The sequence below is a fragment of the Alligator mississippiensis genome, chromosome 3 (assembly GCF_030867095.1).
Source record: "Alligator mississippiensis isolate rAllMis1 chromosome 3, rAllMis1, whole genome shotgun sequence".
Taxonomy (NCBI): Eukaryota; Metazoa; Chordata; order Crocodylia; family Alligatoridae; genus Alligator; species Alligator mississippiensis.
In genome coordinates this window covers 172563651-172588808 of record NC_081826.1, presented here as the reverse complement: position 1 = coordinate 172588808, position 25158 = coordinate 172563651, and positions in this window count along the sequence as shown.

The window sequence follows — 25158 nt, the reverse complement described above, 5'->3', positions numbered from 1 at the left end:
CATTGATTTCAATAGTGTTTTAACTCAGTAAGGACTTTGAGAAGACTCAGAATAAAATCCTAGCCCCGGTGAATTAAATGGTAAATTCTCACTTAACTTCTTGGGGCCAAGATGTCATGTACAGCTTTTTGCCGAAGTCTCATGATGGTTGTTCTTTATAGGGTTCTAACTTCTGAAATCATGAGGATGTATTAGAATCTTAACATTCATTAGACCTATTTAGGGTTCACATTTTTTGGCCTTTCACTGCAATAAAGTCTCAGAAACTAGGAGGAAAACTAAAATAATCTAAAATGTACTACTTTCAAAATCTTACCATTTTGGAGGCCTCCATCATGACTATTGAATACTTGGTAATCGAAAGACTGACAAGAATAGGAATGGGTCCTTTAAATAAATGTGCATGGATTTCTTATTCCTTTTTTAGGACCAGAATCTGCACAGCTCTAGTTCAGTTGCACAGAATACATGAAGCCTTTCCCCTTTCATAGGTCCAGGCTAGGACAATTTCTTGCAATGGACCAGGAATTTGGAGTAGGGCATCTGAGTGACTCAGCCTTAGACAAGAAATTTTATCCAAAGTCAGTGGAAGGACTCCTATTGATTTCAGTGGGAATTGGATTAGGCCCCTAGTGACCAAAAATGCCTGTTAACAAACTCTCTTTAGTACTGACACACAACCCAGATTATTTTTGGAAGCCTAATTTTCCCCTTAAATAGTTTTAGTGCAACTGAAACAAAGCAGCTTTTAAAAAGGTAGGAAGGAAAATAAGAAGCTTCTGATGCATGTCTTCAACTCATTAAGCTTTCCTTTTTGGAAAATATTTACTACACTGTATTACAGCTAAATTAAATATGGTGAATGGATCTCTCCTAAGGGGATAAACTAAATTAAACCAGGAAGGGACCAAATCTAATTGTATTGCATTCTGTATAATCAAGCAGCAGGAATTCCTTATTCTGCCTTAATTCTTTTGCTTTGGTAGCACTTACATTTTATCAATTAGAATAATATTTCTGCACTTCCAAAGAAAAGTAAGGTGAGGAAAACAGCAAAAGTAAAAAAAAAATCTTCTAAAGCTTACAGTGTAATGGTATACATCTTAGAATATGTGCTACAGTTATACAGAGTAAATAACAAAATGCAATTATTTGTTGGGGCTGGGAGGGAAGTGCGCATGTGCGTGCACACACACACACGCACACACCCACACACACACGTCATCTGAAAGCATCTCCCACCTGTTGGGCCATCCAGTAAAACCTTTGATATTTTCCACAACTGTTTGTTAATATTGAAGTGAAAGAACAGAAAATCCAATAGAGTTGACATTAATACCTATACACAATACACGATACTGTAATCACAATACACTCCAAGAGCCACTCTAATTAAAGCACCACCACATCTCATGTATTAGCGTCCCTGCACTTAAAAATGGCAGCAAGAGGCGCTTGAACTAAAGCTTGTTCTACAAGCTTTAATTCAAGTACCCCCACCAACATTTTTGTGCGGGGACACTGATACACAAGATACAGGAGGCTGCTAGAGTGTGGCAATTGCCGTGCTCCAGCGGATTGAATTAATTGTGTCTGCTCTGATGTGCTGGAATTCCAGCATGTCAGAGCAGCCTCCATGCTCATGTATAGGCACCCATATATCGCAATTGTGTAGTATTAGTGCTGTTCACAGTTTTGTATAGACATCATTGTAGACTAGAAACTAATAATTCATTCTTAACTTACAACAGAACAACTTGCCGAATAAGCACAATGAATTCTCTTCACCGGGAGGTAACATAGCAACTGTGTACCACTTAGTGTTTTTGGTGGCCAGAGATAACACATACGCTTCCATGATGCTCTGCTGGAGCTACACATCAGACAAAGGATTATTTTTAGTAGTGCTTTAAAACTTCTGGTAAAACGTGTCTTACTAAGAGTGATCCTACATGTCATTCCCATGTTGCACTATGTTACATTTCCATGTTATATTACCATGTCACTGCACTGGCAGCACATTAATTAATAATATCACTTTTCCTACTTGCTCTTTCTTTTCAGTGTATTTATCTGCTTGCTAAAAAGAAATTGCTAGAAGACAACAAAAATTTTAAGGTTTGAGAGAGTCTGAATAGTTCCAGGAAAGCATGTACCAGATGCATAATACCTCTAGGAATGGAAGATATGTGGGAGCAGAGTGAGATAGCATTACTCAGTTTTGAGGGAAAAAAATAAAATAAAAAGAGTGCATGCTATCACTCCCCACTGCTGTTTCATATAGCAGCACCACAGGCCCCAGCCACGATCCCTGGAGCTGTCCCCACCTGAGCATGCACGGTGGAAATAATCTGACCTACAGAGAAAATATATGTAATACATAGGGGTCCACTTGAGGAGGCAGTCAGCAGATTTTGCAGGCAGATAGCAGGGCCGGCTGCCATTTTCAAGGGCTTATCATGGCCAGGGCTGCCCCCCATACCTCTGACTGGTTGAGGGGTCCCAGCGGCCCTGCCTCCACTGCTGATTATTTGGCCCCACCCCTTGTCACTGATTAGCTAAAAGGACTGTCCATCATGTAGCCACATCCCTCACCACTGACTGGTCGAGAGGGTTGGGACCACATGGTAGGCAGCCTTCTCAGCCAATCAGTGGTGAAGGGAGAGGGTGGCAGCCATCTTACCCACTCACCTTTGTGCTGGCAGCCTCCCTTCACCCTTCCCCTGGGCAAATGCATGGCCAAGAGGACTGCTGGCTCCTACTGGGGAGCCAGCATTTTAATTTTATTAAGTTTTTTTTCCCCATGCATTGAGGAGATCGCCTGATTTTGTGATTTCCATAAAATCCATACAATAGTGATTTGGGTAGGTCCCTAGTCATACATACTGAGTATGGACTGCAGATCATGCCTACTAGGATCTACAGAGTCATCCACCATCTGCTATGGACCATGTTTACAGGTTGGAATAAGGCAAAGATTCTGTCCTTCAAAATCCCAATATAGGACTCTACAGAAGGTCTATTTGGAATGAAAATGTGAGATTCATTTTCAAAAAAAAATCCAACAGAGTTAGACACATTAAAAATTAGTGGGAGTTGGGCACCTAACTCCCTTTGAGACCTTTAAACATCTATGCCTTAGCCCTTAGATATCAAGGAATATCAAGATATTGAATATAATTGTTTAAGGTGTCTCCCCTTCTCTGAGTACATACATAGATACAAAGTCGACTTAAAATAAGTTGACTTAAGTTAAACCATGGTGGAGCATACACACATACAGCTCCTTAACATGTTGGCAGCCATCTTGTAAGCTATGTTAACTTAACTAATGTGACTCAAGATAATACCTCAGAGATGTATTATCTTGCACCACATTTAAATTGACTCTGCTCTACATAGGTGTGTGCACTCTGACAGTTAAGTCAACTTTAAAAAGTTAAGTGGGCTTAACTGTTAGAAAGTTAGTTCATGTATACTAGGCCTATGCAAATAGGGAAGTATTTGATTTGGATTCAGCTGATTCAGAGGACAATGATTCAGTCCAGAGATTCAGATCACGGTCCTGAATCGATTCGGCCAAATCGACTTTGGAAGATTTGGAGCTGATTCATAGAGATTTGGTGATTCAGGTCAACTGGGGAGAGGCAGGCACAACTTGGTGGCTGCAGGTTCTCCCATAGCTCCTCTGGCTGTACCTGCCTCTCCCCAGGAAGTGGGAGCCACAGGAGAAGCCCCCATAGCTGCCCTCCCCAGCCTCATCCCCTGCCCGGCCCCACTCCTGGCACTTGATTGGGGCCTCTGGGTGCTCATGGCACTACCCCGACCATGCAGCGCAGGGCAGCAGGGATTGCCCCCCGCCCACCTGGCACCTGCACGGCAGCTTCCCCATGGCGTGGGTGCAGCATAGCTCAGTAGGGTGCTGCATGCCATCTCAGAGCTGGGGCCACTGGGACTGAGCGCTGCTGAGCTCTGGCTGACACATGGAACCATCCCAGATAGCGTGTGGCACCCTGCCGAGCTGCGCTGCACCCGTGCAATGGGATAGTTACCACGTGGGTGCCATGGGGGGGAGATCCCCGCTGCTCCCAACTGCCCCATGCTGTGCAGGGGGGCTCTGCCACAAGCACCCAGAGACTCCAATCACCACTCCTACAGCCAGTGCATGTGGCGGGGGTGAGGTTGGGTTTTTTTTAAGTGCTGGGAGGCTGGGGCCTGGCAGGGGATGGGGCCAGGCAGGCAGCAATGGGAGCTTCTCCCATGGCTCCTCCAGCTGTGCCTGCCTCTGCCCCAGTGGGCGGAGCCATGAGGGCTATGATCTACTGCTGCTTTCCCAGCCAGTGTGGGGTGGGGGGGCACAATGCAGGTGTGGCTCACTCTGGGTGGCAGTAGGGCATAGACCCCAATCCCAGTGCTGCTGCACACCCATCAGCATTGGGAGCCGGGGCTCTGTCCTGCCACCACTTGCCAGCTGGCACGAAGGGTGCAGAATGTGGGTGTGACAGCACTGGGTGCAGAGGCTAAGCCCTGTTGCCCCTTGCCCCCTTCTACCTTGAGTGAGCTGTGCCCCGCCCCCGGTCTGGCTGGGCAAGCAGCAGCAGGGCAGAGCTGCAGCTCCCAGTGCTGTCATGCCTTCATCCCACACCCCCCCCCACCCCCCTCCCTGAGTAATGTGCCCACCCCACCCCATCTGGGCAGTCTGTCCCAGCCCCAGCCCCTCCCTCCCCCATGTCCCTTTCTTCCCTCCTCCTCCAACTCCAGCAGACTTACCAGCTGGAGGCAGCTGTGTCAGCTGCATGTTTAGTCTATGGCCGAATCTCCGAAGTGGCCAAATCTTTTCCAAAGCTTTTCAGAATCGATTCAGATGCTTCGGAGTGATTCAGAGCTTTTATCTGTAACCGGTCTCCCAGTTCAATTCGGATTCCGAGATTTAGTTCCCAAATAAGGCTGACTCTCCTCTGAATCAAATCAGCTACTGAAGCTTCACACAGCCCTAATGTGTACACACCCTTTGTATGCAGCCATCACTCCCATTAATGTCAATGGGAGTTATATGTCTGTATGCAAAGGGAGAGACCCCTTACTGTGAAACTGTAAAACTTTTGTTCACATTTTCTGTAAAAGCAATTTTTATTGATTTTCATGTACTAGATTTTAATATTTGATAGTAAATGTTATGAATGATAAATACTTCCAATTCTTGACAACAGATGGAAGATTAATTATATGGTCATAAAGATGTTCATTTATAGTTCCCGGTACAACATATTTCAGTAATGCATTAGGGCTTTCTTAATATGGAATTTAACAGCATTTTAAGCATATCATGGGTATGAATGGTCTGGTCAGAGAATGCAAGAGACAAAAATAAAATAAGCAATATTTTTTCCCTACATGTGTACATGTCGGTAATGGACTATATGTTGTTAGGCTTGTAGTGCAAGAGAGTATAATAAAAACATTTAACGTCCTCTTAATGTATTATTTTTACTAATGATTTGACATCCCACATTATCAATCAGAATGAAAAATAGTTTCTCCTAAACCAATAATTTCTTCCATATGCACTAGTGGCTCAATCCAATATCAAACTGAAGTTAACGAAAAACCTCCATCCTCCCTCCCCACCTCAATTTACTTCAGTGAATGTTGGAATGGGTTGTAAAGATATTCAAAGTTATTTAGCAAAACTGCATAAGACAGCTAGCACTGGCTGGCAGGCAGAGTTTTCTGTTGGTTCCAACAACCAGTCATTATCTTCTGGTTAAAAAGTTAGAATTTGATTTTTTTCAGTTAATACAAATGGAAAATAACTAGGCCTGTTCAAAGCAGCTAGTATTCACTTCAGATTCAGAATCTGCCAGTTAGGGGGACAGTGATTCAATTCAGTGATTTGAATCACTGTCCTGAATCGATTCAACTGAATCTGATTTGGAAATTCAGCTGCTGCCGAATCTCCAAAGCACCTAGGCCCATCCCCTGCCTGCTATCCCAGCCCCAGCAATGACTGCCCGCCCACCCCAGCTCCCGGCACTTAAAAAAAAAAAAGCCCCGACTCAACGGGTGCTGCCAGGTGGGGTGGGGGGTGCAATTCCCACTGCCACTGCCCCACGCTACAGGGGGGATCTTCCATGAGTCCCCTGATCCCCCCCCCCTGCTGTCCCAGCCTCCACATGGCTGCCTCACCTGCCCCAGCTCCAGCCATTTAAGAAAAACAAAAACCAAAAAACCTGAACTCACCAGTTCCTGTCTGGTGGAAAGTGATCCCCGCTGCCCCCTATTGCCCCATGCCATGTGGGGAGCTCTTTCATAAGACCCCTGAAGCCCCGAGGTTACTGCAGGAGCTGGTGAGTTCGGGGGGGGGGGGTTTCGGGTTTCTTTCTTAAAGGGCCGGAGCTGGGGTGGGCGAGGCAGCTGTGGGGGGGGCTGAGGGAGTTGGGAGGGGATCGGGGGGCTGGTGGCAGAGCTTCCCACATTGGGGGGATAGTGGGGATTGCCCCCTCAATCGGGCAGCACCCAGTGAGTAGGAGCTGGGGAGCCAGGGCGGGTGGGGCAGCCATGGGGGGATGGGGGGGCAATGAACAGTGAAGGGGGTTGGGGGGCTTCTGGCAGAGCCCCCCATGCAGCATGGGGCATTGGGGGGCAGCAGGGATTACCCTGCACCACCCAGCAGCATCCAGTGAGTGTGGGCTTTTTTTTCTTTTTTTTTAGCACCAGGAGCTGGGGGGACAGCCATGGGGTGGCTGGGGGAGTGGGTAGGGGATGGGGTCTGGCAGGGGTCCTGCCCATGGTCCCCTCCCCTGTCCTCCAGCCTCTCCTCTCCTCCCCCACCCCCTACTTACCAGCTCCAAGTCCAGCTCCAGCTCCCTGCTGCAGTGGGCAGGGACTTCCCAAATCATCAAAGCTCTCCAAATCTTTTCCAAAGATTCAGAGAGCTTCAAATCAATTCAGACCTTTTTATTGTTTCCCTGATTTGATTTGGAGATTTGGCCACCAAATTGGACTGAATCTCCTCTGAATTGAATCAGCACCCCGAGATTCACACAGTCCTAGAAATAACAGTTATTTCAGTGCTGAAGAAATGAACTGGTACAATAGAAACACACACAGAGAAAGAGAGTCTAGAAAGGTATACATATAGCCACTGTAAATATAGATCAGTTCATACATTGCTACACTGAGAACAACTGTGTGTATGACGTCTTGACAACTTCCCGCCAGAAGACTCTCACTTAATTTCATTACATGAATGTTATAGAAGATGATGTCCTTAGAAGAACAGAAGATGGTCTAGCTCATAGGACAATTTGCCACAGGGAGGATTGCTGGATCAACCCCTACATGAAAAATATGCATTTCATTAGAAAACACATCTCTGTCTGTCACCTCAGATTTCCATCAGGTGCTGTGACCTTAAAGACACCCTTGTCTGTGTTGGAGTGTCCCACACCAGGAAGGAACACATGTCCTACTTTGCAGTGCAGTATATAGCTATTCATGAAGATCTTTTAACCAAAGTAAAGGTTTACAAAATCTTGCCTTGGATACTTCTGAAAGGAGACTTTCTAAATAATCCAGGGTATGACAGATGCATTGGACAGGCTTCAGAGTTCCACATCAAAACCCATTTGTTACAAAAAACAAGCCCGCTATCATGATCTGAAACAGAATTCTTTTTTTTAAAGGTACAACAATAAAGCATATTGGCAATGAATACCCAGTGCACATGGGCAGCCTGACTTCCACGGTTGCTTAGCAACTAGTGACAGGTACTATATATTGGAGAGCAAGAGGGTACAAAGGAATGAATGAAAGCTCTTATCAACAGTATTGATTTCAGGTGAAGGAATCCAGTCTCCAAATAAAATGGCTTCCATTAGGTTAGTTTTTGAGGAGAAAGAAAGGGAAGCTTATTAAATTAAGTGCCAACATAGCTAACCTGGTGTTGAGGGACTATGTTACCTTTGCTAAAAGGTTACAGACATGTAAAGGAAGTAATGCTCCTCTGGCAATGCAAGGTATTGTGTTTGACTTCTAAAACAAAATCTTCCTGCAAAGGCTTAATACTCATCCTGCATTCTGCTTCTTAGCTACATCCTATCTTCTCTTTTTTTGCTAGATATTGTTCATTGCATTTGTAGCACTTCATGGATGTCCTCAAGGCCAACTTTAAACAGTGCAACTTTGATGTCGACTTGTGGGAAGCTATCACCCAGGACTGCCCCAAATGGAAGAAGAGTCTAGTGCAGGGATCTCATTATTTTGAAACCTCACAACTATAATAGGAAATGAAAAAGCAGGAGTGACAGAAACATTGTGTTGTGGACAAAATCAAGAATCCAGTGCAACCCACCGAACACAGAAACACATGTCCAAGCTGCAGTAGAGCCTATCTATCCTGGAGAGACCTCATCAGCCATCTTCAGATACACAGATAAGACAACCATGGAAGACAATCATCCTCAACTGCCAGGAGAAGGAGTCAGGGAATTCTACTCAATTTGATAGGCAAGGAAATGGGAAAAGTACTGCTGGATCCTAACATTAAATGCAAAAAATATCCTACTCCAAAACTCAAATCAAGTGTCGTAAAAGTCCCAAGATGGAGGAAAGATGCTGTATTAGTTCCCCCATTTCACCACAAATCCCTTGCTGAGCTGATAGTGCATCTTACTGCTATTGCTTTCATAGAGACTAACACCAGAAGGAACCATTAGGCCCTCTATTCTGACCTCCTATCAGAATCCATTGAGTTTTCCTCAAAAGTTCCTATATTGGGGGCACTGAAATGACTTCTTCAGTGTCCATTTTCAAAAGGATAATTACTACATTTACTCACATTACCACATGGACCTTTCCCTCAAAAATCAACCTCCAAAACTGGGGTCTGTATCTTAAGAAGGGAAGCTAATTTTCTGTACCAGCACAGAGGAAGCATAGAGACCTATAATGGCTGCCATGCTTCTCTTCCCTACCAAACCCAAGGAGGGAGGGGCAGCGGTCACTGTTCAGGTCAGAGCTATAGCATTAACCCCTTTACATGCCACTGAATTAGCAATAGCTTTTGGCAGCTCAGCCAAAAATAACTGTCAATTCAGCAGTGGCTATTAGAGGGTTTGTTGCATTTGTTGATGCTGCAAAGTGTACTCTGCCTCTACAGTCAGGGCTTAGCCATGCCTGGAATTTTCTTAGTTTTTCACACTGATTTGTCACATAACGTGCATGACTTATTGGGAGGGTATAGAGTATGCAAGAAAATATGGAATGACCACATATGGAATTTACTCAAATCTAGGACAACTTCGAATTTAAGACAGGCCCCCAATAATCTCTATACATGGGAAAGGTATAGCATTGTTAGAATTTATTCTATGTATAATTACTAAAGGATCATCTTAAAAATTCACTCCTCCAAACTCCCCCGCCCCCACTATGGAAGTGGGGCAAGCAGCACCAAGAGAGCAGGAGGTGAAGGAGTCAAGTGGCCTTATCCCTGCCCCTTGTCCCCCCACCTGTTCCCTACCCACCACCAAGTGCCCCCCCCACCCCGATACATGTTCCCCCTTAGCATCTGTCATCCTGTGGTGCATGCAATCCCCTGGCACCTGACTCCCTACCACTTGCCCCGTCATGCACGTGCCACTGCACTTGACCACCATGTTCCAGCTCTTTTGTGCCTCTGGTTCCGCTCTGGCTCTGGTTTCATAGCATGTAGTCACTCTGATCCCCATACAGCCACCAAGCAGTAATTGCAGCAGTGGCAGCTCTGGCCCCAGCCCCAAATCAGGGCTAGAGCAGGGGCTGGAGTTGTGTCACTGCTGCTGCATGGCCAGGTGGGGACCACAGTGACCATGGTCTCTGTGTCCCAGCCCAGAGCAAAGCTGGAGCTGGAGCTGTGGCAGCAGGAAGGGGCAGGGCAGTGGCTGCAGCTCTGACTCTGAAACCAAGTTGAGGCCAGAGTCAGAGCTGCATCAGCTGCTTGCCCCCTGCTTGTACTTGAGTCCAAGATGAGCGGCTTCTCTCCCCTGCCCCGTTCCCCAAGTTGAATGGAAGAAAAACCTCGTCCTGGACTTGAGTAAATACAGGATTAAATACAGCTCAGAATTTTTTGCCCACCTTAACACCTATGAGTTAAGATACTGAATCAACACAAATATCTGGACTCTTTAATCTTGGACTGGAGTTAAGTGGGGGAAGAGGAAGAGTACCTTCAACTGTGAAGTGGCCTACTCAGGCTGTTCGCTTCCATGCTCATAGTCCCCTGGTTCAGTCATAAAATGGCTGAAGGTAAAGCATTCTTAGTGAATGGTTCTCAATAGTGGAATTTTCCCCTCCCTCCTTTTGGCCAGGCCTAAACTGGCTGACCTTCAGCTCTTTCCAATACTCCTCCTGTAAAAAGTGACAGTTTTTGGTAAGAATATCAGTTAATTTTTCTGTTCTTGTTGGCGAAGGGATTCTTGAGTGATGTACTATGGTAAAACAGTATAAACGTGTCCAGTGATAGAGATGAATGCATCCAAGTCAAATTAAATAATATTTCGGAGTGGTAGGCTTGAAAAAAGAAGAGGAAAATGCAACTGTCGGTCAAATTCTAACCAGTCCTTCTAAAGCAACTTATAAAATCACAGTTCCCTTAGAGATCATAAAACCTTGAAAACTTCAGTTCCATATAGAGCTGCTGAACTCAGTGATTTATTTATGTTGTTTTCTTTAACACAAAAACCACAGAATATGCTATTTTTGGTAAATGGTAGGAACAGCTGTACTGAAGAAACTGCATTTTACATCACATCTATTTACTGTACTTGAAATAAACCACAATGAGTTGCTTAAGTAGGTTTGAAATTTCCAGCTGAAAGTTTGTCGATCACTAAATTATACAGTGAGCTGTGCTGCTTGAAGATAATGAGCTGTCCCTTTAACTGTGGGTATTTCATGTCAGCAGTTCTGAAGTATACCATTGGTGGAAAGATAAAAAAGTAAGGAACAAGTTGCTTCAGAGACCCTTTGTTTTCACAGAGTTAGTTGTGGATTTTGGTTTGCCTATATCATAATCTCTTTAATAGAACACATTTGACTTCAGATCATTATTTGCAACCATTTGTGAGCATTGCAACAAATAGTGAAGTGATATGGACGTCAGAAAAGATAGGAAGATGCTAGATGGACAGCATAATTCAGTGGGACAATACTTCATTTGTTGTACATAATACTCCAGGTGAGGCCTCTCCAGTGATGAATAAAGGAAGAATCACTTCCCTTGATCTGCAAGTGACACCTCTGTTAACAGAGTCCTATATGCTATTAGATTTTTGTTTTGTCTTGTTTTTTTTGTTATAAGAGCATGCTGTTGGCTCAGTCTCTGACAGACAAAGGACTTCCACAAGCCTCCGTGTTTACTTACTGAACAGAATATCCATCCTTCCCCTCACTATATAACCTGGGAGAAAAATTGCTGGAAGGAGCCAGCTAGTGTATATGAAAGTAGAACTTCAGCTTCCAAAGACAGTTAAGCAAGGCCAGACAGGGACTAATGATATCAGACAGCTTTTAGCAGTTTTTACTAGGGCTGTGAGAAGCTTCAGTGCTGATTCAAATTGGAGATTTGGCCCGATTCAGCAGACAAATCTCCAAATCTGAATTGAATCAGGAGACCAATAAAAAGGTCCAAAATGATTAGAAGCTTTCCAAATCAATTCAGAAAAGATTCAGAGAGCTTTAAGCAGTTGCCACCATAGGGAGCTGGACCCGGACTCTGTGCTGATGTGGGGGTGGGGGGGGGAGGGGGGCTGCAGGAAGGGGGAGGGGATCATGGGGGGACCCCCACCCAGCCCTATCCAGTGCCTGCTTCCTCAGCCCTCCTGAGCACCCACCCACTCTCCCAGCCCCATCAATGGCTGCCACACCCAGCCCAAGCTCTTTAAAAAATAATAATAATAATTTTTGAAAAGCCTTGCACTCACTGGCTGTTACCCCACTGCCCGACACTTCCCAGCACTGTGTGGAGGGCTCTGCCATGAGCCCCCATCCCCATCCTCTCTCCCAGCCCTGTCAATGGCTGCTCTGCCCAGCCTCAGCATCCTGGCTCCTAAAAAAAAAAAAAAAAAAAAAAAAAAAAAATGCCCTACACTCACCAGCTGGTGCGGCGGCCATTGGGGCTCCTGGAGGTTCATGGCAGAGCCTCCCACACAACACAGGGCAGTGGGGAGCAGCGAGAGATCGCCCCCCACAACCTGGCAGCATCTGGTGAGTGTGGGGCTTTTTTATTTTTTTCAGAGCTGGGAGGCTAGGGCTGGGAGAGTGGGTAGGGAATGGGGGCTCATGGCAGAGCCCCCCACACAGCACAGGGCAATGGGGTGCTTTTTTTTTTCTTTTCTTTTCTTTTTTAATTGCCAGTACACTGGGGCCAGGCAGGGCAGCCATTGATGGGGCTGGGAGAGCAGGCAGGAGATGGCACCTGTTTGATTCAGAGATTTGGCCAATTCAGCGGTGGCCAAATCTCTAAGCCAGATTCAGCCGAATTGATTTGGGACAGTGATCCGAATCACTGAATTGCACATTGTCCCCCGAATCAGCCAAATTCGAATCCAAAGCAAATACTAGCCACTTTGCACAGGCCTAGTTTTTACTTGGAACATTTATCCTTTTGCTTTCTACCCTTCCTACCCTCTGTAGTTCTTTTGTCTTTCTGTCGAATGAATCTCCTTCCAAGTGTTAACTGGTTTTTTGATTTTAAATGTAAAAACAAAATTTTAAGTGAGTGCATAGAACTAACATGAAATTTGACATCACTGCATTGTTCATTCTGCTTGAGTGTTCTATCCCTATCCCCACTGTTTTTTTCTGTCCTGTTATTTAGCTTACAAGCTCTTTGGAGAAGTGGTTGTTGATGGCTAGAAAATGATCTTCAGAGGTTTGCTTTTAGGAATTGGTTTGTAAGTAAAGTAGATATTGTACTAGAATAATGGTACAGGGAAATGGCAAGGGTTAACTGGTTTCTAACAGCCTGTTTGTGGCAAAGTTTTGCAGCCCTCAAGGCCCACTGTGTCTGAAGCCAGCAGACAGACAGGCTGGGAAATAGAAGATATGTACCACACTGTTCCATAACATGAAATAAAGGACTCTGCCACATTGGCCAGGTGACAGTGACCAGCTGCACACCTCTTGGGATTTCTAGTTTTCGTGGATGGATCAAATTAAGATATGTGCATGTGATAGGTTTCCTGGAACAAAGGAATATGCTGACAGGACAGAACATGGACAGTATTACAAACATGGGGAGACCAGTCAACAATGCCTGGGAATGAAGAGTCATCAGAGGAGAAAGAGGATACAAAAAGAGGGATTTCAGAGCAGAAAAGGGTCCCCAAGGCTACTATCGGCAGAGGGTGCACCACCAGCCCATCTCACCCACCCCACTGGGAGGGGGTGGGCCTCAGCCTTTGACCTCCAGGCTGCTGACATCTGACATTCAAGAAAGAACCACAGGGTAAAGGTTATGTACTGGCCAGACATGTCTTCCCCTTGTGACAGCCTTGGGACTGATATAGAATTGGAGGGGGAGAGTCATTTTGTTTGCCCTGACTGCATTATTCTTATCTGCTATAACTGTGTATCAATAAAATTTGCCTATTATTGAATGGAAAAGTCATGGTCAGTCAGAGGGTTTGAGTCCACCTGGAACAAGGTATCTGGGTCATAAAGCCAGTGCCAACAATTGTCAGTTATTCTCTGTTTTTAAAGTGTTTAGTATGATGAGAACCCATTTTGGGTTTGACTCTAGGCACCTATCATAATAGACATGAAAAATACATAAAATATTGGTTACCTTCCTGGTATTCTACCTCCATACCACTTCTAACAGACTCAGAAAGAGAGTGAAACCAAATTTCTGAAGGGCTTACGCACTATGGTCATAGAAATGGGAACTTCGGCAGTGACCAATCCTAGGCTTGAAATTGTTTGTTGGTATACAGAAATAGGTAAAAGCTTCTTGAAAATAAGGTGCTTGTTATTATTGATAATTTTTTATAACTAAACTACTATCATGTTCTGAAGAACTTGATGATTTTTTAAGTTTAATTATTTATTCACATGTATTCACTATTCCCATCCTAAACTCTGGACACATTATAAAACACTGTATTTACTCATATACCACATATACCTATCTGGCAAAAAATAGCCCTTGAAAATTAGATTGTATGTCTTAAGTGGAGAAGTTAATTTTCTGCACTAGAATTGAAGCACGTAATGCCTGCCATGGGCTATGCTCTCTCATCCCAGGAAGGAAGGGCAGAGCATACCCTTCAGGGTCACAGTTATTTTTTACCCTATTAATACAGCTGCTGAGCAGTAGAACTGTAGGTTTGAAGTTGAAGCTAGTGATTGAGGAACGCTGAGGAGTGGGCTCCACCCCTCCTCTTGGGGACAGCATGTTAACTCAGAGTACTGTATTTACCCAAATCCAAGATGGCTTTAAATTAAAGGTGACCCCCAAATAATTAGATTCTACAAATGGTAAATTAATAATTTTGTTATAATTTCCCATGTACAGAATGTAATTATTGGGAGGTCATCTTAAAATTATCTCTCCCCACCACTGCAACTGGGAAAGCCTCAGCAGAGAGGTGGGCATCACCAGGGAGACAGGCCATGGGGGAGTCAAGCAGCCTGATCCCCCACCCCTTTCTCCCAACACCTTGACCCCTACTGCCTGTTCCCCATACCAGTGATCCCAGACAGTAGCAGTTGCATCAGCAGCTCCAACTGGCCCCAAGGTCAGAACTCAAGCTGAACCTGGAGACAAAGCTAGTAGTGATGCTGTTGCTGAGCCATGCAGAGGCCACAGAGAGGATAGAACCATATCTGGACCCAGAGCCATGATTCAGATAAGCAGAAATTGGGGCAAGAGGGCAGGGAGGCAGGGAACTTGGTCCAGCATTATTATATATGTGAAATCATTCACTGAAATACAAGGATTATTTAAAAATGTAGTAAGTCAATAAATCAAGTAAGTTTCCTGTTTATATTTTTTGGGCTGACCATGTGGTTAGGCAATAGCTCTTTCCACCTAAATCAGTGGCCCAGCCACCACTACAAGCCAACAGATGGCCACATTGACTCGACAGAATTATACATCCAGGTGATTCTAACCACAGAATATATCAACACTGTCTGAATCTTAATCCTTCCTTCACTGTCAAAATGTTGCTTAGGGCATGAAAGCCCTGACATTGCTGTCTACCTTGGGCAGCTCTTTGTATGTTCTCTTTGTTGTTAAATGCAAACATTCTCCCTCTGAGTGCTGTTTTGCAGAGGGCTTTTCTATTTGTTCCCAGTCTGGCAAATAGAGATTCATTCCACCTGAACCTTTTTTTTTTTTTTTTTTGGCAAATTTATTTTTAGTGAAAAATTGCCCAGTTTTAAGCCTCACCATTTATAGCACATTCCAGCTGCAGGTCATAATACATTTTATGAACATTAGTGTGTTCTAGTCTCCTTTGTCTACAACCTCTGAGGTCCCCCAATAACTCTGCTTAATAGACTGGGAAATGGAAAAAGAGTCTTTTTATTGTGTCTTTTCCTATTTCTCGATACCAGCAGCAAGCCAGACTTGAATCTTGATTTTCCTAATACCCAGCCAAAATTGGTCAAAACCTAGTAAACTTCCTTCTAGCCTGTTCTTTTGCCATTTGGTCTACTCTAGATTTGAGCAATTGACTTTCTTTGATAAGGAACTATGCAATTTGGGAAGAGCTTCTGATTAGTAGAAATTAGGAGGCATGCTAGTTCTACTTCCAGCCCAAGCCCTATCAATATTTGTCCTGCATTTAATAGGGCCTAACTGTTCATTGCTCCTGAAGGGACATAGTTATTTCTTCTGCAATCTAGTGTTTTCATTCGTATTTAGAAGGGAAAAAATAGTATGCTATAGTTATCTATCCCCAATGTTTTTCTTTTCCAAACAAGATGGGTTTTGTAACATGGACATCTATCCAAAAGCAACTGAATAGAGACCACATGGTTACATTAGTTGGACCACTCTGCAGTGTTTACATACTAGGAATTTCCAATCTAATGTGCATTTCTCTAGCACCTGAAAATACAGGGTGCCTGTACATGAGCTGGGAAGCTGCTCCGATGCACTGTAATTATAGCACATCAGAGCAGACTCAATTAATAAAGTCTGCTGGAGCATAGGAATTACCATGCTCCAACCAACCTCTGTATTTCATGTATCAGCATCCCTGCACCTCAAAATGGCAGCCGGGCACTTTAACTAAAGCTTGTTTGATGAGCTTTAGATAAAGTGTCCCCACTGCCATTTTGAAGTGCAGGGACACTGATACACAAAACGCTCTGTGTATTTTAATTAAAGCCCCCACCCCCACCCCTGGAACACACATAAAAATGCCCACAAATAGTAAAGTTAATGTGCATTAGTTAAAGCACATTAACCAATGTGTAGAGTCTGACCAGGATCAAATATGCTCCTGGTCAGCCAGTCCACTAGAGGGCCAGCCTCTGGTTAGGGGCAGAAAAACATGGCTGAGAGCCCCTCCAGCCATGGGGTAGGGATGGCTCCTCTGCAGCCCCTGTCCAGTCTTTAGCCTTCTGACCTGCCCTCTGAGCCCAGGGGCCAGCTGCTGCCCGCACCTGGACACTGGGGGTTTCCTTGGTGACCTGTCTGGGCAGCAGCAGTGCTGCACAGCCCTGGCCTGAGCCAGAGGGCTCTGCTGCCTGCTTCTTGGCCCTGGGACACCGTGCCACTGTGGCAAATGTTGCAAACTCTCATGAAGAGCCTCTCTGTCCTTGCTCTGCAGATCCAGCAGCCGCTCATGGGAGAGAGGCACTAACTGCCACCAGGGATGTGGCATCAGGGACAGTGCCTCCAATAGCCACCATCCCTCCACATGTGCCACCTCCACCAGTGATCAAGACAAGACTGCACCCTCCTGCTGAATCATCTCATCACCACCACGAAGGAGTGGCTAACCAACTTGTGGGCCTGGCATGAGGTGAAAATTGTTCGCAAGAAGGAGAGGGAGGTGTGTGAGCAACAGAGGGAGGTGTGCAAGCAGGAGTGGGATGCCCGCGACCAGGAGAGAGATGGGGGAGGAGTGGGCACACCATGCCCAGCCCCTGGAACTCAAGGAAAGGCAAGTTACCCTCCTTGAGAGAATGGGTGATGGTGCCTCGAGTCAGCAACCGGGGGAAGTCCCCCAGTGGCCAATCCCACTGACTGGTGGAGAGGCGTCCCCGGTGGCCAATCCCATTCACCTTGCTAGCAGCCCCACTCCTCAGCTGGTTCTTGCAGGGGAGGCACTGGTGCCCCCACCTGCCCCCCTGCCCGCCAGCTAAACAGGGAGTGTGGCCTGACAGGGGGTGCACTGGTGCTCTCAGGGGGTGCACATGTACCCTGCGCACCCCTTACATGTCACCACTGCTGGAGAGGATGGTGGTTGCCCAGGAACGGCAGGCCTCCATGGCAGCTGGGGCAGTGGGAGCCACAGAAGAGGACCACCAGATGCTTGACAGCATCCTGACCCTGGCAGTGTCCTCTGTGCTGCTCACTGCCCAGCCACTAGTCCCAGCCCCACCTGCTGCCTGGCAGCCACCTGCCACCCAACCGCTGGGCCTAGGAAGAAGCCCAGTGGTGACCGCAATGGCCAAGGCCCCTGCTCCAGAGCAGGGTCCCCTGGCAGCCAGGCTGCTCACCTAGGCTGGTGCTCCCTGTTCTGCTGCCTGCCTTGTGGCCCCTGAGTGGGAGATGGCCCCCATCAAGCCCAGCCCCATGGATGAGGAGGGAAAGCAGGCTGGCCATCAGCTACCCTCAGCCCTGGGAGGTGGGATGGAATGTTCTGTGTTGGGGGAAATAAAGTTTGTTGAATGAAAACTGTCCAGAATGCATGTAGTCTTTGGGGAGCACTGTGGACCTGGGGTCTGTGTGGGAGTAGGGGAGGAGGTGGTCCACAGGTTTCTCACAGACACGGTACCCTGTCTGCCACTGCTGGGGGTGGGGAGTGTCCTGGCACCTGGGCAGCTGCAGCCAGAGGTTGCAACTCCCCCTGGCTGCTGCAGGAGCAGGCCTGGATCTACTTAATCCTATAAGGATTATATCTGCTCGCAACAGGGTGCACGTATAGATTCATTCCCAGGGCTGATTTACTACATAGTAATTTACTGCACAGTAAGTCCAAATAGCATTAATTGCACATGTAGATGTGCCCACTGTAAGCAAAATATGCTTCAAGTAAGGAATATTAAAAGCAAGAAAAAGTCTAACATCTAAAAACTCAGGCCCCATAAAATGCAACAGAAGTGCTGAGCATCACTTGGAGTTTTGACTTCTTAGCACCTCTAAAGAATCAGGGCCAATTGTCTCAATTCAGCAAAGCCATTACATCCATTAGACAACTTGAACTGTCAATTATCTCCTTCTCACCAATGAGACTCATTGTGTGGCTCAAGTTTGGCATGTGATTAAAGAACTTGCTGAATTAGGGCTTAATTGAACAAAATCAGAGGGTTCTGTTAAATGGCAAGGGAGCTCCAAAATTGTCCTCTTGCACATGTAGACTTTTTAAAATACAGTATAGTACATAGCTTTAGCCTTAACACTTTTTAGATACACACTGGAGCTGAGGTACAGTTGCTGTAGGAGACCATTTAGGATTTTCTTACTCTCACACATTTTAAGATCTCAACCATAGCATTACACTGACTAACATGTTTGCATTCATATCTCCTTTTTTTGCCAAGAGAGAATCAAATTATGTAGTGCTTTTATAGACCTCTATAAAATGCATCTAATTAACCCCCTCCACACAACCCAATTACATGGGTTTTCTGCAGGAAGGAAGGAATTTCACCCTTAAGGAGCAAATGCCTAATTAATAAAACTTAAATTAAACATTTTAATGTTTCTAATTCATTTTCCTCTGAATTAAAAAAAGAAAAAGGGAAACCAAGCATGTTTGCTTATAGCAATGCTTTTCAGACAGTGAAATATTCAAGTACCTACTTTCTAAAATGGATTACTTTGAATGATTACTTCAATACTTTAGATAGTTAAAAAATTGCTGTATCTGCTTCTCTAGTTTTATTTTGCAGATAGTGGTGACAAAACTGCCTGAATTTTAAAAAAGCATTTGGCAGCTCTCACCCCACAATTCACTTTGAAATCTCATGAAGTGTTATGATTTGCCAGTAAAAATAATTAGTGTCATACAAAGCTTCATAGCAGAAGTGAAGCACATATAGTTTAAGTAAACATAGTCTTGAGCCAACAGTTGAACATAGATATTGGGAACAAACAAAGGTCCATCTCTCTTGGTGCCATGAAAAAAACTGGATGAAGTTAAGAATTCATTTTGAAAAAAAAAAAGAAGCTAAAGCTAATGACAATGCAACTACTGCCAGTTGAGGCATTAACTTAGAAAGCAAAATAGAAATGGGAAGTCAATTCACATACTTTGTCAGAGACATCCTACCCGATAGATATAATGAAGGAAGTAGTGGAAGAAAAGGTGGCAGTTACATTCATCAGCTTAACCAATACGTGGTAACTGAAAATCTACAACAAAGAGCAGACTGTGAACATCAACTTCAGCATTATTCCATATTAACACATTGATGTGAATGCTGAGAAAACAGTTATAAACAGACCCCTAAATGCTTCTGAAAGAAAAATCCTTAGGAAAATAAGTTAGTACATGGAATAAATGTTTAACAAATTTTGTGATTTGAGTGTTCAACAACTCTTTATCTCCTAAATTATGAAAAAAGAATACGGAAATATTTCGGGCCTGTTAATACTGACTCTAGTACATGTGCCATGGCTGGTCTGACATTGAGAAACTAGAAAAACCTATAAAAAGGGATTATTTTGGTTTAACACAACCTAAATTAAAGGTGTAACACAAAAATTATACAATTTAAAAGTGGGGGGGAGGGGCAGATTGTTTTAACCCAAAGCTAAGTTTTGGGGTTGTTTTTCAGGTTTTACAGTTTGCCAAAAAAATAAATCAAGCAAACGACAACCAAAACCAAATCAAAAGAAAAAAAATCTCGTTTCAAACCAAACTATTTTTTCCTCTCCCTCTCCTATACCTCTTATAAATTAGCTACTGGACCCAAAAATCCATTATTTTCTCCGTTATATTTACATTCTCTAGAGATCACTGTTAAAACTGCTTAGGTGAAGGAAGGCACTCAAACAAAATGATATGCAATATTCACATGTAAATGCCTCAGCCATTTTGGGTTTTTTTTGTTCTACAGAATTTTCTTTAGTCCAAAACAAAGTAATCTTAACAATTTATCAATTATTCCTTATCATCTTAAAGAGAATACAGCCCAAGCAGATGACATCTATTCCAAATTTTAGCAAAAAAAGTTAAAACCAACAAGAAATGTAAAAACTATTACAGGTAATTTAAAAATAAAACAAGAACTTTGGTTGCCTGGAACAACTGTGCGTGTGTTCACATGTATTCTACCATAGTATAAAGATCTCCATGTACATCATTTCCAAATCAGTCCCACTTTCATGACCTGTGCATTTCAATAGTAGTAGTTTCCACAGAAATTCATTCTTTAAAACAGTATTTTTATGTGCCTGACACCACGCATTTGACATGACCAGATATACTAAAGAAATCTCTATTTTTTCTTGTAAGATTTGGTGTTAAGATTGCTGCTTTTATCCTGGTTACAATAACTCATAGGGGACAAAACGGCATCTTCTCAATCCAGTTCTTTCTCACAGCCAGATTATGAGCCCTACCTTCTGCTATCAAAATTCATAAACACAATCCTCAGAGTCTGTATCTTGAGCGTATGTTTATTCGGAAACAATATTTTGGTTTTAGAACCAGTTCTAGTTGAAAAAGAGAGAGTCAAACAAAGCCAAATATCTCATCTCCTTTTGTGCCTGGTGAGAGTAAGGTGTTACCTGTCAGCAATGTGGTCTTGAGGAACCCTGGCACAGTACACAGCCTGTCTGACTCACAAAGGACTCATGAAGCCATGCCCTTGGTACACATTAGCAGCGGCTGGCGTGGAGGAGACTGGCTGGTGCTGGAAGTGCTGGCACAGAAAAATGGATGCCCCTCTTCCACATCCGCTCTCCTCTGCCCTTCTGCCTCCCTGACTCTATTGACCAGCACCTCTGTCCAGTGATCGAGGGTTTTGGTGTTGCCAGTATACATGCTCCCCTTCACCCTCGGGTCTTACATGCCCACCAGCATGTGGACCATACTGGACCACAAGGAATCCAGAGCAAGCATGTCCCCAGTGCTCTGGGTGACCTTGTTCACCCTTGCAACGTGCCCGCCTTTGTCTGTGGCTTTCCTCCACCACTCCAGGGTGGCCTGCCACTAGTTTGGAGTGAGCAGGAAACTTCCTTTGGGCAAATTCCCACTGATGCTGGGCTGAGGAGGAAGAAGGGCAAGGAGGTGGTGCCTTCTGAGATGCAGCAGCATCACTGTGGTGGCGAAGTGTTTCACCTCCTTGCCCCGGCTGATCTGCCTTCAGCAGTGCTGGTGTATTTGGGATCATCTGCCACCTCAAAATGATCCCACACTACACTACTCCCCCCACTTCTGAGTTGATAGTGGGGATTTTGTCATATCCTTCTCCTCAGCAGGTAGAAAGACAACAACAGGAGAAGCTGACTCAGCTGAGCCACTTGCCTCCACAAGCCTCTATGAGGTGCCTTCCTGACGAGGAGACCTGGGTCTAGGGGAACTCTGAGGGGTGTGGAGCACAAACTCAGATTCCCCCTCAGTCCCCAGAATTTCTTTAGCTAGGTCCCCTGGTTCCAGATCCAGTTCCTTCTCTGGCAGTGGGAGGCTCATCCTGGGAGATAACAATGGGGTGGAGGAGACAGTCATCCTGCTGCTGGTGCCTATTTCTGGAGTTAGGGAGGTAGTGCAGGTGCAGGGACAGGTACTGCTCCCACCTCCTTGTTTCCACTGGCAGCAGAAGACTCATGGCTGCTAGGAAAGAGGATGTGTCTATGTTTAGGGAGGGTGGGACTTGCAGCTCTAGCTCTTCCCCTACCCCCTCTAGCCCCTCTCCTTCCCCTGCCAGAAGACCTGGCACCTGTCTTTCCAGTATGCTTCATATTAATCTTTCCTGTGCTGGAAAATGTGTCTTTGTGTGTAACTAACTAATAATATGTGTCTCTTTCATCTCCTCTGGTATATGACTGTGTCTAACTTGTTCTTCTGTGCTGTGTTTACTGTTGTGTGTGTAACTAAAATAATATCTCTTCTTCTATGACTGTCTGACTTCTGTGCTGTGCTAATCTGAATCTCTATCTGACTTCTTCTGTGTTGTCTTTATTCTATATGTAACTATAACTAATAATTTTAATAACTATATATAATCTCATCTTCTTCTATGAATGTCTAGCTTCTTCTGTGTTGTAATAATATCTGACTTCTTCTATGATGTATGTGTATGTGTGTGTGCAATGTATATGCTTCCCTACACAGTGATGGATCCCACTGTCGTGCAGCTTTCTTTTTGAAAAGTGGTGGGGAAAAAACCAAGAACAAATATAAATGGAAAGAAATAAATTGGATAGAGATAAGTAGAGGGATCCTAGTTAGTGAGCTATATCCAATTCTTCCCAAGAACAGAAAGTAGCAGGAGACTGACTAGGTAGGAAGCCAAGCCAGTCCAATACCTTTCAGAAACTGTTGCTCAGGCAGAAACAGCTCACAAAAGGAACAGAAAGCCTGCAGACAGAGGCTTATATGCTGTTTCTACATCCCTCCCCCACAGCACTGTGATTGGAAGGGGACTCAGGGAAAGATAACAGGCACTGGCCAGCTACTGATGTAAGTCTCCCCCCCTCCCCCCCCCCCCGGCCACTCCCCCTGCCTCTTCTCAGTTTCTGTTCCCCTGAACAACTGCCTTCTGAATCTCCAAATGTCTGAATCTTTTCAAAATCAATTTGGAGGGTTTTTTTCTTCTCCTGATTTGATTTGAATTCAGTGGTTCAGCCTCTGAATCAGGCTGAATCTTCTCTGAATCGAATCGTGGACCAAAGCTTCACATACCCCTGGCATTTATTAGACCAATTCTAGTAATGACTCCTTTATTGGTACCCAAAACACTGAATCTGCCTGTTGCATTGTGAGCTCTCTCAGAGTAATGCCACCCACAGCCAGGGGTGATCAGTCCCTATTATCTAGCATATGACCCATTGTTTATCCATAAACAAACCTAGTGTTCTCCCTTGAGCCTCTACAAAAACCCCTACCTCAGTTTCAGTCTCTGTCCTGGTGCTTGGATCCAAAAGTTGTACCAGTTCTACTTTTTTTCTTCCTGGAATACCTTCAACGAGTATGCTGGGGGCGCTGCCTGTCAGCAAACACCTGGGAACCTTTCAGTGGTGAGACCCCCAACTCACTCTCTCTTGTTTAAGCCCACCTTCTAAACCTCAGACTTGGTTCAATCACTCTCTCTCCTTCTCTCTCTACTCCAGGCATAGCTTTCTAAACCTGACTGTTGCTGATCAAACTTGAACCAGACTTCCCCAAATACCTAATTGAAACTGTGTAATATTTTAACTGTTTTGTTTATTTTTCCTTGTATACCTATTACTACTAGTATCATCATTAGTTTCATATACCTGGCAATAAAATATTTTTTATAGTCAAGCTAGTTGCTATACTCTCTCTCTCAACCTCATTTACTCTTCCTTCTCCTCAACCTCCCCATTTGCTCTGCAGCAATGCTTCTTTTACCTAAGCCAAAGATCCCTGTAAAGCCCAAAGATCTGGTGGGGTCTGCTCATCAAGGGAGTTACTACTAGGACACTTATTACAAGAGATTGGAACATGCTGAGTTCTGAGGTGCATGAGGGTATCAGCTGAAAGTACTGATCAGACCTAGCCTGCTCAGACATACCCTGTTAGCGTGTGTGGGTGTGTGCGTCTAACTGCATTTATTATTGTCCTACTGAAATAAGGGGGTGCTGAGCCGGGTCCCATGAGGGTGTCAGCTTGGAAGTGCTGAGTAACCCTGCCCATTCAGAGGTACCCTATTAACCTATGTGCATGTGTCCGACTGTGTTTTATTGATTGTGCTGCTGTGCTGAGCCATGGCATATGAGGGGGTCAGCCTGTAAATGCTGACTGACCCAGCCAGCTCAGATGTACTCTATTCCTGTACCATGGTCGGGGTGCATGAGGGTATCAGCCTGGAAATGCTAAGTAACCCAGCCTGACTCAGATGTGCTTTGTTAACCTATATGTGTGTATGTGTTTGATTGATGCGGGAGCTGAAGGAAACCAGCTCCATAGAAATTAAATCTTGCAAGGTAGTTCCACTGGGGATGAAGACTTGCATAAGGGAGAGATACAGCTCCATATAGAAACACAAAGTGATACAAGCAGCACATTGATAGAATTACAGTTACCCCAGAAACATAACTCTAATAAATAAGTGCACCCCAAAGGGATGGGCAAATATGGTAACAAAGGATCACAGTATTGTGTTGCCTTTCTAGGAATAGTATGCAGCACAAGCTATGTTTCACAAAGTTCTCCAAAGTTGAACTTTACTAGCCTTTCAATCCTTTTAACGCTGCCAGGACCTGAGTGAATATTATTGTCTCTATTTTACAGATGGGAAAGTGAAGAGCAGCCAAATTCAGGTGATGGATTAATTACTTAGCAGCCACGGGGGCCAACTGGGACTTGTCTACACTTAATAGTTTTACTGAATTAACTATATTAGCATTGTTGAAGCAACAATTCTCCCCTACCTCTCTCACCACATATCCAATTGTCCTGGTTTAGCTTATTCTAGTTTGGGAACAGAAACAAGTTATCTCGGTATAAGGCACCTACATGCTAGTATAAATACATCAAAGGCTTTTATTGTTTTGTGTGTGTGTGTAGGTGAAATATATATTTCCAAAATAATCATGTGGGTAAAATGTTTAAAATGTAGATTATTCTTATTCTCATCTCTAAGTGTGGACCAGACAAGTGAGAGCCTTTATGAATTATCACACAGAACTTTCTGTGGGGTTTCATTTAGGGATGTAGGACCCCACCCACCCCCACCACCATTCCAAATAAAGCAGTTAGAAGATGTGACTTAATATTTGTAGGTCTGGGTAAATGTAAAAAT